Genomic DNA, 15,634 nt, shown 5'->3' with positions numbered 1-15,634 from the left:
CACCCAGTGCCAGCCTCTCTTCAATCTCTATGGTCTACTGCAGATGCTTCTCTCATCCCTTTGAGCATGTCAAGCTCTTTCCCCATGTAAGCCCTGGGCACGACCTGGAATGCCACTTCACCAGCTCTTCATACAGCTCCTTCTTGCTCATCCTTTACTTAGGTCTCAGCTCAAATATCATCTCCTCCTCTCTGGCTACCCTACCTAAATAGGTTACCCATCCCCTTTTTGCTATCACAGTACCTTAAACTCTTCCTTCCCAGTACTTGGCATCTTATAATTACATCTGTTTGCCCAAGTATTGTCCATGTCCCCCACTGGACTCCTCAGGGAAGGGAATGTCCCCACCTTGTTCACTGATGTAGAACCACAGCCAGCACAGTGCCTAACATATAGCAGGCCTTGGTAAATGGTTACCAAGTGAATAAATCAATGATGAGCAAGGGAATGACTCACACACCCAATAAGAACTGGCAAGAATATAGTTGGAGATTAGGTACAGAAAGCGGGATACCAGGCAGATCAGAGATTGTCCAGACAGAAATCCAGGGAGATCCACAGTCAGAGCAAGCAGCAGCATCAAGTTGGATTTGCTATTGCACCTGTTAGCAGGCTATCATCCCATGTTCCACCTGCCTGCTTACCTTAACTTCCAGATATTACTTCCAGATCCTGAACCCACTCTCTACTTACTTGCCACTAGTGTGAGCAGCCCCTTCATACCAAGAGAGTCTCACAGAAACCTAGCCAACCCCAAGTAACAGAAGCTGCTGTGCAGACCTCTCATATCCAGTGATTAGTATTCATAATCATGAGAATAACTAATACATACCAAGGGCCTTAGACATACAGCCTTAGTCAGCTACCACTATAATCCCCAATTTAAAGGTGAAGAAACAGTCTAGAAACCTACCAATGGTCGCACATCTAGTAAATAGTAAAGCCACATGCCTTAGGTTTAAAGATCTGGATTTCTGAGCTCAAAAATAATAAAAATGTAAAATAAAATAACAATAATAAAAATAAAAGCTAATGTTTACTAAGAAATTCCTATATGAGAGATGCTGTGCTAAAATTTTATATGAATTATCCCATTTTATTCATATCTACCTATGAGGTACATACTACTATGCCTATTCTAGAGAAGAAAATAAAATTCTGCAAAACAGAATAACTTGCCTAAGATCACCGTCAGCCTACAGCAGAGCAACACACGTATTTGTGAACTCGAAACAATGCTATTCATTACATTGAAACAGAATGGTAACAGAGTAGGACCCATAAAGAACCAGAACCTTGCCTTCCAAGTGTGGCCCATGGACCAGTAGCATCTGCAACACCTGGAAGGAGCTTCTGAGAAATGCAGAAGCTTCTGGCCTCATCAGGACCTTTGCATACAGTTTCAGCCAGTCCTCAACCCAGGAGTTGGACACAGCTGTTTCATCTGTGCTAGGAAGCCAAACACAGTTAATTCCTCTAGACCAGGGAAGTGTTGGCTAGTTGCCTCTTGGAAGTTCAAGAGCTGAGAGGAAGCCATAGCTTTGAAGAAGCTTTCTGCCCTGGTCAGAGGGGCCAAGAAACAGCCTCAGCTGCAAATTTATCTGTGGCCACTGGCTGCCTTGCTCTTACCCACTCAATCAGCAGATCCTAGCAACTGGGATTTCAAAGTGCAGTGGCCACCTGCTATTTTTATAGCCCAGTATCACTTCCCCTTTTATGAAGGTACCAGCACCTCCCATTACTCAGGGTCTCTGTGTTACACCCATGCAGGCTGTGCACTGCACAACTCCAGAGGGAACCATTCACATACATATTTGTAAAAACAAAAAACTTCCCAGGGCACCTGGGTGGCTCAGAGATTGAGCATCTCCTTTGGTGCTTGATCCTGGGGTCCTGAGATCAAGTCCCACATCAGGTTCTCTGTGGGGAGCCTGCTTCTCCCTCTGCCTATGTCTCTGCCTCTCTCTGTGTCTCTCATGAATAAATAAAATCCTAAAAAAAAAAAAAATTCCCATCCCCCTCCACCTATCTTTTTGGTTGTTAAAGGTCTTCATAGGCTCTGCATTTATTTCTACCTTTCTGTTGCTTTTTCCTGCCCTCTTTAGGATCACTACCTCTCCATCTACCAGCTTCATTCCTGGGAGAATCTGAACAGGAATTGCCCGTGCTCCAGGGTTGAGAGAAACAACCTTACTCCAGCAGGTCCTAGCCCTGTCCTCTGTCTGTCCTCGGGACTCCATGCACATACACAAACTCCTGCTTCTGGGCATCATTTAAACATCTCCTGGCACAACCAAGCCAACCAAGCAGGTACAGTCCTGCTTTATTTAATGTGGAGACGTTTTTGGGGGTTTTTTTCTTCCAAAAATGAAGACACGGGAAGAAGACTTGAAGTCTTGCAGAAAATGAAAATTTTGTTCTTACCATATAGCACACACTTCAGTGATTAAATGGCTGCAGACCATACTCTCCTCCAAACTGCCCAACTAAAATATGCGTGCATTAAACCTCATGAGGGAGTACTGATATTTCCACATTATCTATGATGGGTTTTAACTCCAATAGCTGTGAGTCTGAGAAACTGCAAAATACACTGCATTTTAATGGAAATCTTATTATCAATAAAAAGAGGTAAATCCATAACAAGGAACACTAATAAACATATAAATAGACCCAGAAAGAGTCTTTAAGTTCCAGAATACTGTCAAACATGTGCCTTCTGCAAAACTCTTAGCAAGTTTCTCATTTTTCTCTTCTATTCCCACTTATACATCATTGAAAGAAAACCTTGGCCTACGTACAAAATAATCCCTAAAATATGTAATTTTTTAACTGTATTTTAAACCCTCCAAGAAAAACACTTTTAAAAATTTTTTCTATTAAGTCAACACAGTAGAAAAATAAAACTACTACATTGTGAAATGACCTCCTAGTGAGTAAAAAAGCTCAGGAAAGACTGAAAAACGAAATTATAGTTCGGGGTAATAGAAATTCAGGACAAGAATGCTCCCAGATGCTGGATATAAGATTTTAAATGTAAATATTCAGATGCAAACAAACCTAAGGATATACATTTTCTGTAAGGAAAAAAAAAAAACGTTTAAGAGGAAAGGGCCCCCATATATTATGGAACACCCAGCAAATTAAAGATATTTAATCGAATTCACCTAATTATTCTGCCCTGAAATGGAGGGTGAGGGTAACTATTAAATTAAAAAGGAAAGTAATCTTTATAACAGGTAGCCTCGCTGGAAGCCTTCATTTCAGGCTACTGAATTAGAATTTACAAATGTTACTGGTTAAGCCTCACGTTAGGCCTGGAACCTACTTAATTTTTTTTTAAAATAAAAATTTAAAGAATGTTACTGGTTAAAATGGGTTGTAGTTTATCTGAACAACAGTTTAAACCTTTACAATAATGCAGCCACAGCTCATGAAAGCATGTAACTCAGTTTCTTTCTTTTGAACGTAGTTGTAATGGTTAATAATTTTTTTCCAGCTATGAAGAATAAAACAAACTAAATATCAGGGAGAGAAACAAAGCCCGAAACAAAATTGAAAATCCTGATTCAAGTGAGCACACATAGAGATACAAGGGCAGGGTGTGGGGAGGCCTTGGGTTTCACTTCAAGGAAAACCCAGGACACAACCTAGAGTTAGTTCATCAGATTCCAGGAGAGCTTTGTGTCAAGGCTTATCATCTCTTTCACACCAAAAGCCTTAAAAATGCTCCTTTCTAGATATTTCCTTCCCCACAAAGGCCTTTCACCTATTAGATTGTACCTGATTCATTTCAAGATGTTCTGTTGTTAGAATCTATGCTTCTCATCCTAAATGCACTTCAGAATCACCTGGGAAACTTAAAAGGGAAGCTACCAATGCCTACCTCCTGTCCACACTCTTATTCAATTCCTCTGGATGGGACCAGCGCCAGGTGACTTGAACTTGTACCGAGGGCTGAGAACCACGAGTTGAAAAGCACTCCAAACAGGTTAAACTTATGTAAAGAAGGAGGCACTATAATTGGGCTTAAATAAATTTACATGAGGAGGCAAAGTGCCTCAAATTCCCACCTTTATCAGTTATAAGATGGTACTTTAAGAATCCCAGGGTAGGTTTTTTTTTTTTTTTCCATCAAATTGAGACAGTCTCTTATGGGAGAAATGTATCTAGTTGCCCATAATACTCAAGTTTTTACCAAAGATCAAAGAATTTCCTCACTTAACATGTGAGACAGAAACAAAAACAGCACAATTAGAAGTGATTTCAGGGGTGCCTGGGTGGCTCAGTCAGTAAAACAACCAACTCCAGGCTCCATGCAGAGAGACCAATGTGGGACTCAATCCCAGGACTCCAGGATCACACCCTGAGCCAAAGGCAGATGCCCAACCACTGAGCCACCCAGGCATCTCTTAAAATCATATTTTGAATACTAAATTATTACATGGAATAGATCACTTGATTTCAGCTCAGGTCATGATCTCAGGGTCATGACATGGAGCCCTGCTTCAGACTCCACACCGGACATAGAGCCTATTTAAAATTCTCTCTCTCCCTCTCCCTCTGCCCACCTCTCACAATAAAAAAAAATAATAATAATAATAAAGTGATCTATTCCATGTAATAATTTAGTATTCAAAATATGATTTTAAGAGATGCCTGGGTGGCTCAGTGGTTGGGCATCTGCCTTTGGCTCAGGGTGTGATCCTGGAGTCCTGGGATTGAGTCCCACATTGGTCTCCCTGCATGGAGCCTGCTTCTCCCTCTTCCTGTGTCTCTGCCTCTCTCTGTGTGTGTCTCTCTTGAATAAATAAATAAAATCTTTTAAAAATACATGATTTTAAAAACATGGAACAGGGTGCATGAGGTCGTCGTTTTTGTTAATAACAATAAGAGTATATTCAAAGCTACCATTTGAGTGCCCAGTTATGTAAATATTCAGATACAAACAAACCTAAGGACATACATTTTCTGTAAAAAAAACAAACAAACAAACAAAAAAAAAACGTGGGACACCTGGGTGGCTCAGCAGCTGAGTGGCTGCCTTTGACTAGGCATGATGGGGGAGGGGGGGTCTGGGCTCCTGCAGAGAGCCTGCTTCTCCCTCTGCATGTGTCTCTGTCTCTCTCTGTGTGTCTCTCATGAATAAATAAAATCTTCAAAAAAAAAAAAAGAAAGAAAAAAAACGTTTAAAAAGAAAGGACCCCAATAAATCGTTAAAATTAAAACTTAAAATACCACCCCACAATAGGAATTATTACCTCTGTTTCACAGATAATAAGGAAACTGAGGCTCGGCAAGACTAGGACACTTTCCCCAGAGCCACCCTGCAAGTGACTGGTAGAAGCAAGACTAGCATCCAGGTCTTTGGCTCCCTAGGGTCCATTCTCTTAACCACTACCATCTCTCATCTACACCTCTCAAGACTCTCCTCGGTACTTGCTCCGCAAAGTTACAGCCCACGGACCAGCAGTATCAGCCCGTTAGAAGTCCTGAATCTCTGGCCCATTCCAGATGTACTAAAGCAGAACCTGCAGCTTCAGATGAACAGGAGATTGATATGCATATTAAAGTCAAAAAACACAGGCCTACATGGACAATTCTCTCCACAAACTCATCGTCTTTACTGCATCCATACTTTTAAAGAAGAAATCCTATCATTTCATTTCCCCAGTGGTTTCCCAAATGCCCTTGGAATAAAGTCCAAAATGCTTTCACAATACAGGTAACTGGACTCTGTGGAAGATTGCTGGTGCCTCCCTATCCTCTTATGTCCCCTCATCCAGTGATTTTTATATCCCAGACAGAAATCTTTCTGCTCCTCAAATCCCAGGATCTCCCTCTTCCTTTCCTGTTTTCCTCCCTCCCTTCCCTCCTTCCTGCCTTCCTTCCTCCAAGCCCTTCCCCGCCTAAAACTGATCACCACCCACCACCGCGACCAATTCCATGTTGGCCACATTCACCACTGCATCTCCTGCGTGTAATCGTGCCCCACCAACACAGAGCTAGGAGCAGGGTAAATGTGCTGAATACATCCGTGCTTAGGCTACTGAGGGCTTCTGATGTTCCCTTTGTCCATTTGCTCTTTGCTCTTTCCTGTTTCTCCTTCCCTGTGCCCTACACCACCTCTCTTCTCTCACTGAACCTCATCAGTAACCTCGTGGCTGTTGGAGTTGTCAGCTTTCGAGAGACACACTACCATGTCCACATGTCCATTGCCCTAGGGTTATTCACCAGCAGGGTGATGACCGTTTCATTTTAACCCAGAGACAACTGGAATAGGCCCAGCCCTTTCCAGAAGTAGACAGAAGGCCCCACCGACAGGGGCAGGCCACTTTTCAATCTGAGATTTAATATATAGATGGAACCATAGATCAAGGACCTCTCAGCAGGCAAGGTAAAGTCAAAAGCTTCACTATTTCTCTACCCACACAAAGAGTATCACTGTGCTGACAAGATCGATTATCAAAGTTGTGGGTAACTTCATACTTTAAATATGATGGCCAACCTTGCTATCCTAAGAAACCAAATGGCAAATCTTTTCATAAAGCAGATACCTGCCTCAGGTTGAAATTGTGGATAAACCTGATATATTTTCATATATTGTTTTCATTAAAAACAAAAATAAGAGCTACTATTCATTTATTGAATATGAACTGTTGAGTGCATAACATGCTCAAAGTTTTAAAAACACTCTCTTATTTAATCTTTATCATCAGTTTATGAGGTAGAAATGCTTATTATCCATATTTTACAGAGGAAACCAATAGCTAAGTAACCTGCCTCTTAGGGCAGGGCTGGAATTTAAATCATAGGCCTCCAGACTACCACTCTCTATGGCTTCTTTGCTATGTTTTGCTATTTGGATCACTTTCTCAGCTGAGAAATCATAGACATGGACATTCCCAAAGAAACAGCCCCTTGGAAGATGACCTCAAAGGCTGAGATTTTTCTTCGCAGTGTAGACATTGAAAGGAAAGCAACCTGCTACATCTTCTATTTCAAAGTATTTCTATCTTAAAAGAGATTCAAGAAAAAGATGTGGGAACAGAGCTCAGGGGTGCTTATGAACACAATTTCACAAATATTTTTTCAGCATCTACCAGTGGTCAGCCACGTGCTGGAAGCTGAATGATCAGACTGTTAGCTAGGAGAGCGCTGGGCAGGGCAGGGGGTACAGAAGGCAATGGGGAAAATATTTCCCCTAAATACTGTTTCAGAAATGTTTAACCAATAATTTATAAAAATGTTAGTTTATTATCTAATTATGTAGAAAGCTTCTTTCATGCACATAAGGTGAGATAGCTGCTTTATTATCTGTGACTATGTAATTGAAAGGGACAATGTGTCTTCTAAACAGAAGTTTTACATAATCTAGTAACTCATGTGTTCCCATATTAGAGGGTTAGACTATAACTTGTATAAATGCAAACAGTGTCAGATTTTGTTCTCAAGGACCTGAAAGAACGAAAGAGAATAAAACCACTGGGAGCCAAAATGAGACATTCCCAAAATAGAAAGGAAGCACTTTGAAGCTGCATGTATATACAAATAAAGAGAGGAGAAATATTTCCGAAAGTATTTCATCAAGTATTTACAGAGATATGGATAGGATGAGAACACCAAGTAAAAGAAATCATGAGCCTGAAAGGTCACATACAGTACTATGAGGCCTCCAGGAACCTGGCTCCTTGCAGAAACAACATGCCTTTGACACAAGGCCATGGCATAAAGACCATGGATCCCTCTCCTCATTTACAAAATGAAGGACTTAGAATAGGTGGTTTTTAAGTTCCTTCTAGCCCTACTTTAGCACTTTAATCCATGTGGCCCTTGCACATAGAGATGAGCATATAAAGATTCTCAAAAAACATTTGTTGAACGAATGAAACATTATAACCTTACTACTAATAAGAAAAGAGACTTTACAACAATTGGTCCTGGCCTGTGGCCTACAAAGAATAAATTAGGAGAGCAACCATTACCTAAACAGCTTCACATCTGGTGCTCCTTCTAGCTGACTGCTGATAGAATGAAAATAACCCTGGATTTGGAAATAAGACACTTGGGTCTAGTCTCATCCCTGACACAAACCAACTGTGTGACCTTGGGCAAATGGCTTTACCACCTGGGCCAGTTTCTTCATCTCTAAAATAAAGGTATTATAAAGCTATATATAGCTAACATTTGTGGAACCTTTACTATATGCCAGGAACTGTTCCAAGATCTTTGCCTTAAATTTAAATAATCTCAAAGGTTTTCTGCAGCTCTAACATTTAGTCTGACTACAGAGAAAAAACATGGTATAATGGAAAGATTCCAAACTCTGTACTCAGAAACGTCAGGCTCCCTCTCACTGTTGGGTGGCGTCTTTTTTTAAGCAGTGACTGTTGGAAGACTGGGTTGCAATCTGAGGACTTCTTGTCCCTAGATGAGTTAATTTGGACAGGTTGCTTCACTAAAACTTTGTTTTCTAATATGTGAAAAGCATGTAAAATGGTTATGTCTCTCATCTAGCTTTTGAGTTACAGTTATAAAAGTTATAATTGTAACTATATTATAGTAACTATATTATAGTAACTATATAATAACTATATTATAGTAACTATATAATAGTAACTATATAATACTAACTATATAATAGTAACTATATAATACTAACTATATAATACTAACTATATAATAGTAACTATATAATACTAACTACATAATAGTAACTACATAATAGTAACTATATAATAGTAATATATATTATTATAGTATTATATATTATATAATATATATTATAGTAATTATATATATTATATATTATAATTATATATATTATATATTATATATTATATATTATAGTAATATACATATTATTATAGTAACTATATAACAGTAACTATATAATAGTAACTATATTATAGTAACTATATAACTAACTATATTATAGTAACTATGTAACAGTAACTATATAATAGTAACTATGTAATAGTAACTATATTATAGTAACTATATAATAGTAATTATATAATAATATAACTGATATATTACAGTTATATATAGTTATATATAATATATAATATAGCTATAAAAATTAACTGTAATTTATATTAATAAATACATATTTATTTTATTACTGGGTGTGTGACTGTGGACAAATCACCTTCTAAAGGTTTTTCCTTATCTACTGATGGGAGAGGTAGTGTTATGAAAAGAAGTAATGTAAACATTCTGTAAATTGAAAAAAAACAACAAACAAAAAAACATTCTGTAATTTGTCGAGTGTTAGCTGTGTTTGAAAACATGCATATTCCCTAATACTTGGAAAAGCGTATACAATACTCTCCTAAGGCTTGTAACAGCATACACAATCAATGACAACGGCGACCACAATAATCAAAGACATCTTTACAAGACACATCTCTCCAGTCCCCCAACAACAACAAAGGACAGCTTTCCTAAGCATCTCTCTAATCCCCGCTCGCCGCAGGTGGACACAGCGGCTGGCCCTCAAGAACGCAAGGCCACATGGAAGTTGTAGTTCCGAATCACACAGCGGACCCCCAGGTCGGCTGGAAGTGAGACTTCATCTCCCAGGAGACACCTCGCCGCACCAAATGGCACGCTGGGAGATGTTGCGCCAACCTGCCGGGAAACAAGCAGCGGGACTCCAACTCCCAGAAGCCTCCGCTCCTCAGGCCGCGGGCGGTAAGATGGAGCCGGAGAGGGAGGTTACAGGTACACCACCTGCCTAACAGGTGCGAGTAGGGGCCTTTCACAGTAGCCCCAGGCCCAGCACGGGGCAGCGCCTTTCTACAACCACCACTGGGATGGATCATTCTCTGCCGGCCTCCAGCCCATTTCTTGAGAGATCCGGAAAAATAAAGTAGCAAGCTTGCCAAGGGGCAGACTTTCACTAACGGGACCTCCTTTCGCTTTCGGCTCCAGCCTGCATCCTTGGGCCATTTGGGCAGAGACTTTTAAGCTCTTTTTTTTTTTTTTCCCCAAGATAAAACACCATGAGTGGCTGGTCCGAGGTCCAACACAAGGAGGAGCATTTCGATCCTGGAGAGGAGCCTCCAACTTCGGTTCCCCTCCCCCCGCCCCCGGCCCCACACGGACAGACCTTTAAAAATCCCCGCATATTTTTATACAAAAACTATATTCATCCATAAATAGTCCAAACGGGTGGTCATGGAGTTCCCCCACCGTAAAGAATTCAGTGCGGTGGACAACTACACCGCCAGCCAGATACGGCTGCTGGGGCGTCCCTGGACCCCCGCTGGCACGACCCCGTGCCTCAGTTTACCTTCTTACGCAGCACATGAGGGGCGGGCTAGGGTTAGGGCTGGTGCTCAGAATGGGTCCTCGGGACAGACGCCCCCCACCCCCTGCACACACACACCCTCACCCTCTAGGAGCTGTGCGAGCCAGTCCCCGCCCCATGGGACCACGGTGGGGCGGGGGTGGGGGGGTGTAAGGACCAGACGCGCCTGGAAACCAAGACCCGCACCCCAGAAACACTGTTCGACTGGGGCTTGCCCCTGCCCCTACCTTCCAAGATCTTGGCAGCTGGGAAGTGAAAGGCAGAGGGAGGGAGCGCGGGGCAGGAGCGGCGCCTGGGCGTGTGCCCACTGGGGTGCCACCTGAGGGACCCGGGAACTGGAGGGCAAAAAGTCCCACGACGGGACGGAGCGGAAGGCGGACTACAATTCCCAGGTGGCGCCGCGGGGGCGAGGGGGCGGGACCTAAGATGGCCGCGGGCTTGAGGACAGAAGCGAGGGCCAATAGGCATAAAGGATGCGCCTAAGCCGGGCCAATCAGAAGCTATAATGACAGTGACGCTGATTAAGGGGTGCAAAACATTGTTTCTCCAAGGGAAGCAGCTGGGGTGAGAAAATCTTTGGAAAGGGGTTTTTGTCATGAACTTCACAATCTCGTTTTTTCGAAATGGCAAAAGAAATAAGATTCTTCAGGCTATGCTGCTTTTTTTTCCCCCTCCTTATTTCCTCCCAAACGTGTTGAGCTTCCCCCGCCCCACTACTCCTCACTGGCTGGATTTTCTTGCACTTCCTCTACTCAATCCTAAAGCCTTATTTTCTTCATGTTTCTCTTATAAAACGGGCTCACAGTCTTTTACTTGATCCACTCTACGACCACACTCGGCCTTCCCTGGAGTCCTAACTAAAATTGCACAGCAAACACCCTCGTCCCCTTCCTTTCTCCTTTTTTTTTTTTTTTTTTTTTTTTTTGGTGCTATTTTCTACTCAGCACTTTTCCTTACCAAACACTGTATGCAATTCATTTATCTTTTTTTTTTTTTATCGTCTTGTCCTCCAGAATGAAAGATCTATGCAGATGAAGATTTTTTTGTTGTTGTTGTTCTGCTGGCTGCAATATGTCTAGCACCTAGAAGCATACAATATATATAGTAGGCACTCAGTAAATATACTTTAAATAATGGAATGAAATCTACAGAGTAGCCTTTGCTTTCTGTTCTCCCTTTTTTCGGTGCAGATCAATTAAATCCATCCCTGACAACCATGGGGGGGGGGGGGGGGGTCTTTGTGCTTGCTCCCTTTTCAAATTCAAAATCATTCTCATAATAGAGTCTAGGATGCTGGAGCCATCACTGAGTCAGATGCGGTTCTTAACTTCAAGATGCTCCTGGCCTAGAGGAGTATGAGAAGCAAACCTAATTTTGCAATAAATAAAGTTGAAAATTGCAGAACAGCTAAATAATTGCACAAGGTCATGCAGCTCATGAGCAGGGATTAGAATCCTGGTCTTCAGACTCTTGGTACTACACACCATGCTCCTTATAGCAATCTCCCTTCAGGATTGCCTGCTTCCCTTCTCTTTCCTACCGATCCTAGTGCCAAGGAAGAAGATATATTCGTCAGTCATCTTTTACATTTAAGGAGAAACAAAGAGCAATTACACTTGGACAAACACTGAGATATGTCCCTACTTTCCCTGACACCGTTTCCCTTTTTCTTTTACTTTCTTTCTTTTTTTCTTTTCTTTTTTTTTTTTTTCATGAAAGAGAGAGCAAGAGTGAGCATGGAGCGGCAGAGGGAGAGGAGAGTAAGAATCTTTAGCAGGCTCCACACTCAGCACGTTGCCCAACACAGGGCTTATCTCACAGCCCTGAGATCATGACCTGAACCAAAATCAAGAGTCAGATGCTTAACTGACTGAGCCACTCAGGTATCCCAATTTCCCTTACTTTTTTCATCATTTTTTTCTTTGGCCTGCTTCATTACATGCAGGTGATTACACCAAGTCTTAGATCTCTCATCCTTTCTCATGTTTGAACCCCACAGAGAGTAGTGAGGTGTCCTACAAAATGTCCTGGTGTGAAATACTGATGTCCCAGGAAGCTTGGCTCTTAGAGAATGTCACTGTGGATTATGGTCAATTTACAGGTCATCACACAGACACTCTGGCCACATAGAATACTAGAGAATTGTGAATAACCAGGTGAAATTGAAAACAATCACAGATGAAACAGAAATGTGATCAATATGTACACAGACTAATTTTGTGCATAGAAATTAATACCCCTGTTCAGGCTTCCTAGCCTAATCTTTTGTCAATTTGGGGTTGTTTCCTATAATACTACAGTTCTTTCTAGCTTTCATGAGCACAGACTCAGCTCAGCAGTACCAGCTTTTCTCAGGCTGAGTGGCGTGAGAGATTTCAACATACGTGTCAGCAGCCAGACTAGATGTGGAAGGAATCATTTGAACCATATGAAAATGGAAAGCTCAACAACTAGACTCTTCTGAGACAGTATCAACTTATAGTCACTACATCTTCTACTTAGCAATCAAAAGGAAAATGTCATGAATATACTCAGGATCTAAACAGTGGTATCTAATGATTATTAGACCACTGTTAGGCAGCCTAGTTTGAACATACATGTATAACTTCAGTTGTGCGTGATGCTGTTTGCTGGGCTCAAGGTCAGCCATGACCTTCAGCAATACACATATACATACGTAAGAAGCATCAACACGTGACACTCGCCTTGGACACGGGATATCCAAGTGCCAAGACAATCAGTGGGGGATGGCTGTCCGATCTGCAACTTGATTAATAATCACCAGGAGATGGTATCTTTGAGTTTTCCCAGGAGTATATCCTGAGATAGGTATTCAAGTGCAAGCCAGTAATTGCAGGAAACACCAGTAGAATAGGAAAGTGAAATAGGGAAGGGAAGACAGATAAAAAAGCATGTTACTACAAGAGGTGATTGAGCTTAATCCTCCTGAGGAACTCTAGGAAACAATGTAGAACACATGCCATAGACTGAGCTATCTCACCAAAGGGACAAAAGAACTCGGTTATTTAAATACTAATTCCCGTTAGTCAGTAATTGGGGCCATTTTCAGCAGCAGTTAAATACCTGGCTCTTTAGGCCTGCTGTATGAAAAGGCAAAGTTATCTCAGTGTCCAAAGAAAGCCAGAGATACAGGTGCTGCCACTGGAAGTCAGGCTGGTATATCCTGAAATGATAAGCAAGAGTGTCTGCTCCAGGTGGCTTTGGGTCACCATAAGCTCATAGTGCTGAGACTCGCAGAATACGAATAATTCAAAACTTAAAACACCAAAACGAAACAAAACAAAAAAGCAATTTACTACCTTGTCTACTTCATCATGTGAATAATTAAGATAGATAGTACTTTCTAAATTCTCACTAACACACACAAACAAAACAAAATCTACAGCAACAAAAGCCTCTCACACTGGGAACTCTGGACACTTCAGGAGAGGCTCCGGTGGCACTGGGGTTTAGTAGAGAGGGGAGGAAAGACATCAAGAAAAAGAGAAAATGGAATGTAAATAAATATTGCTGAAGACAAGATGTTACTCGTTTTTACAATATCGAAGAAACACAACTAAAGGGCTTCAGATCTTGGAGAAATTATCACTAGGTGCACATACTGGTCTTTAGACCTAAAAGACAGTTTTGTGAAAGACATTTATGGGTTATGCCATTAGAGCATAGTAAGTAGCTTTACTTGATGTTAGTCACCATTTTGTGTCTTTCTCTCTATCATCTATCTCCTCCAAATAAAATGTAACCTCCACGAAGGCAAGAACTTCATTTATGCCTACTCAATTGTAGACAATAAATACAAAGCAAATAGGGTAAATAGTAGAAGGGTCTGACATTGTACTACTCATTACATTCAGCAAGCCATGAAGTAAAGAGACAAAAGTGACCCTGCAAAAACCTCCCATGATCACATAGCTTAAGATTATCCTAAAGTGTGGAAAGCCTGATGGTCACATACTCTTCTACTTAAATTAAACATTCTCAATAGCATCCCCTCCAAGCACCTAGGACCTCCAGGAAAATCTTTACCATGGAAATAGAATTGCAAAAATGGAAAGGCATTTGAGGTCAAAGAGTTCAACTCCCTGCATAATTCATCTCAGCCGCTTATTACAGGTCATAATCTAGAAATTGGGGATATTTATTTAACTGGAAAAATCATCTCTAACAGGAAAACATTGTATTGGAAAAAATGATGCATTATATCTGTAATACAAAGCATTAAAAGGTTGGGAATCTCAGCTGTACCCAGATGCTCATGTCTCCTTAACAAATTTCTCAGCCCATAATCATTCAGCTTTTTGGCTGTTACTGGAGAAATCTGGTTATTAATAAGAACCATCTCGTGATATGCTGAAAATTCTCTAAATTTTTCCCTATCTTTTTTTACTCTCTGTTCTTACTTATCCCTTTGTTGTTCTGTGTTAAATATATTCCTTGGGTGGATTTGTTCATCAGATATTTAGAGATCGGTCTATTCCCTATAGTTAGTGAACATATGCATGCTGTCTCCTTTTAACTATGCCTCATAAATAATCACACTTAATCCTTCTTACTGCCATCTTTTGCAATCATCTTCCAGTTACCTAGAACATACGGTGCATGAAACTAAGCTCAGTGTCCAAGCTGTGATCTCACTAGGGTGGCTCAAAGATAAGCTATGATTTTTCATCACTCTCTTTCAAGAAATTATGCCTCTACACACATTACCCTGGTTTCACTGCAGCTTTAAAGACATTTCATCATTCTCGGAGAAAAATTCTTTAAAAAACATTTCCTAAAAATTAAAAAGTATATTTCTTTAGTAAAAGACTTAGTGCAGAATAGGATGCAACTTGACTTCAGATCAGTTTTTCATTTATTTAAGGTTACTCAGGGGCCAGCCACCATGCATTGGGCTGGGATGCACTGATGAATCAGATAAAATCCCTGAGACTGTACAGTAATAGAAATAATAAACCAGTAAACAGGTGAACAAATTTATGTGATGCTTTAGAAGTTGATACCATAATGAGTCAATTCTGCTACCTACAGTGGAGGAAAAAGGGAGTTCTAGGGAGAAGCAACAGCACGTGACAAGTGTCAGCACTCAGAGAGGGTGATTCATCCATCCCCAATCTACAGTAGAAGTAGGGCAGTGTCCTAAGGGCCAGCTCAGGATGGTTTCACAAGCACACTTCTTAGTTTGCTAAAGGGCAATTGAGAGCTTTGTAACTATTAAATGAATTGCTCGATTTTAAGGCACACAGAAAATGCATTTAAAAATTATTTATTTAGCACCTACTGTATGCCAGGCATTGT

The 15,634-nt window shown here is 41.0% G+C and overlaps 1 long non-coding RNA gene across 1 annotated transcript in view; it reads right to left on the bottom strand.

Moving 5' to 3' along the window:
* The window catches only part of LOC140593924 (uncharacterized), a 268,532-nt gene extending 257,817 nt beyond the window's left edge, over window positions 1–10,715 (bottom strand). Inside the window, exon 1 of the long non-coding RNA XR_011994356.1 lies at window positions 10,543–10,715. This is a non-coding gene — a long non-coding RNA (uncharacterized lncRNA). The remainder of the gene's footprint in view (window positions 1–10,542) is intronic.
* Window positions 10,716–15,634: the final 4,919 nt, after the last annotated feature.

The sequence above is a fragment of the Vulpes vulpes genome, chromosome 9 (genome assembly GCF_048418805.1).
Source record: "Vulpes vulpes isolate BD-2025 chromosome 9, VulVul3, whole genome shotgun sequence".
Classification (NCBI taxonomy): Eukaryota; Metazoa; Chordata; class Mammalia; order Carnivora; family Canidae; genus Vulpes; species Vulpes vulpes.
The sequence above is the reverse complement of the archived record's forward strand: the minus strand, read 5'-3'. Positions and strand labels throughout refer to the sequence as shown.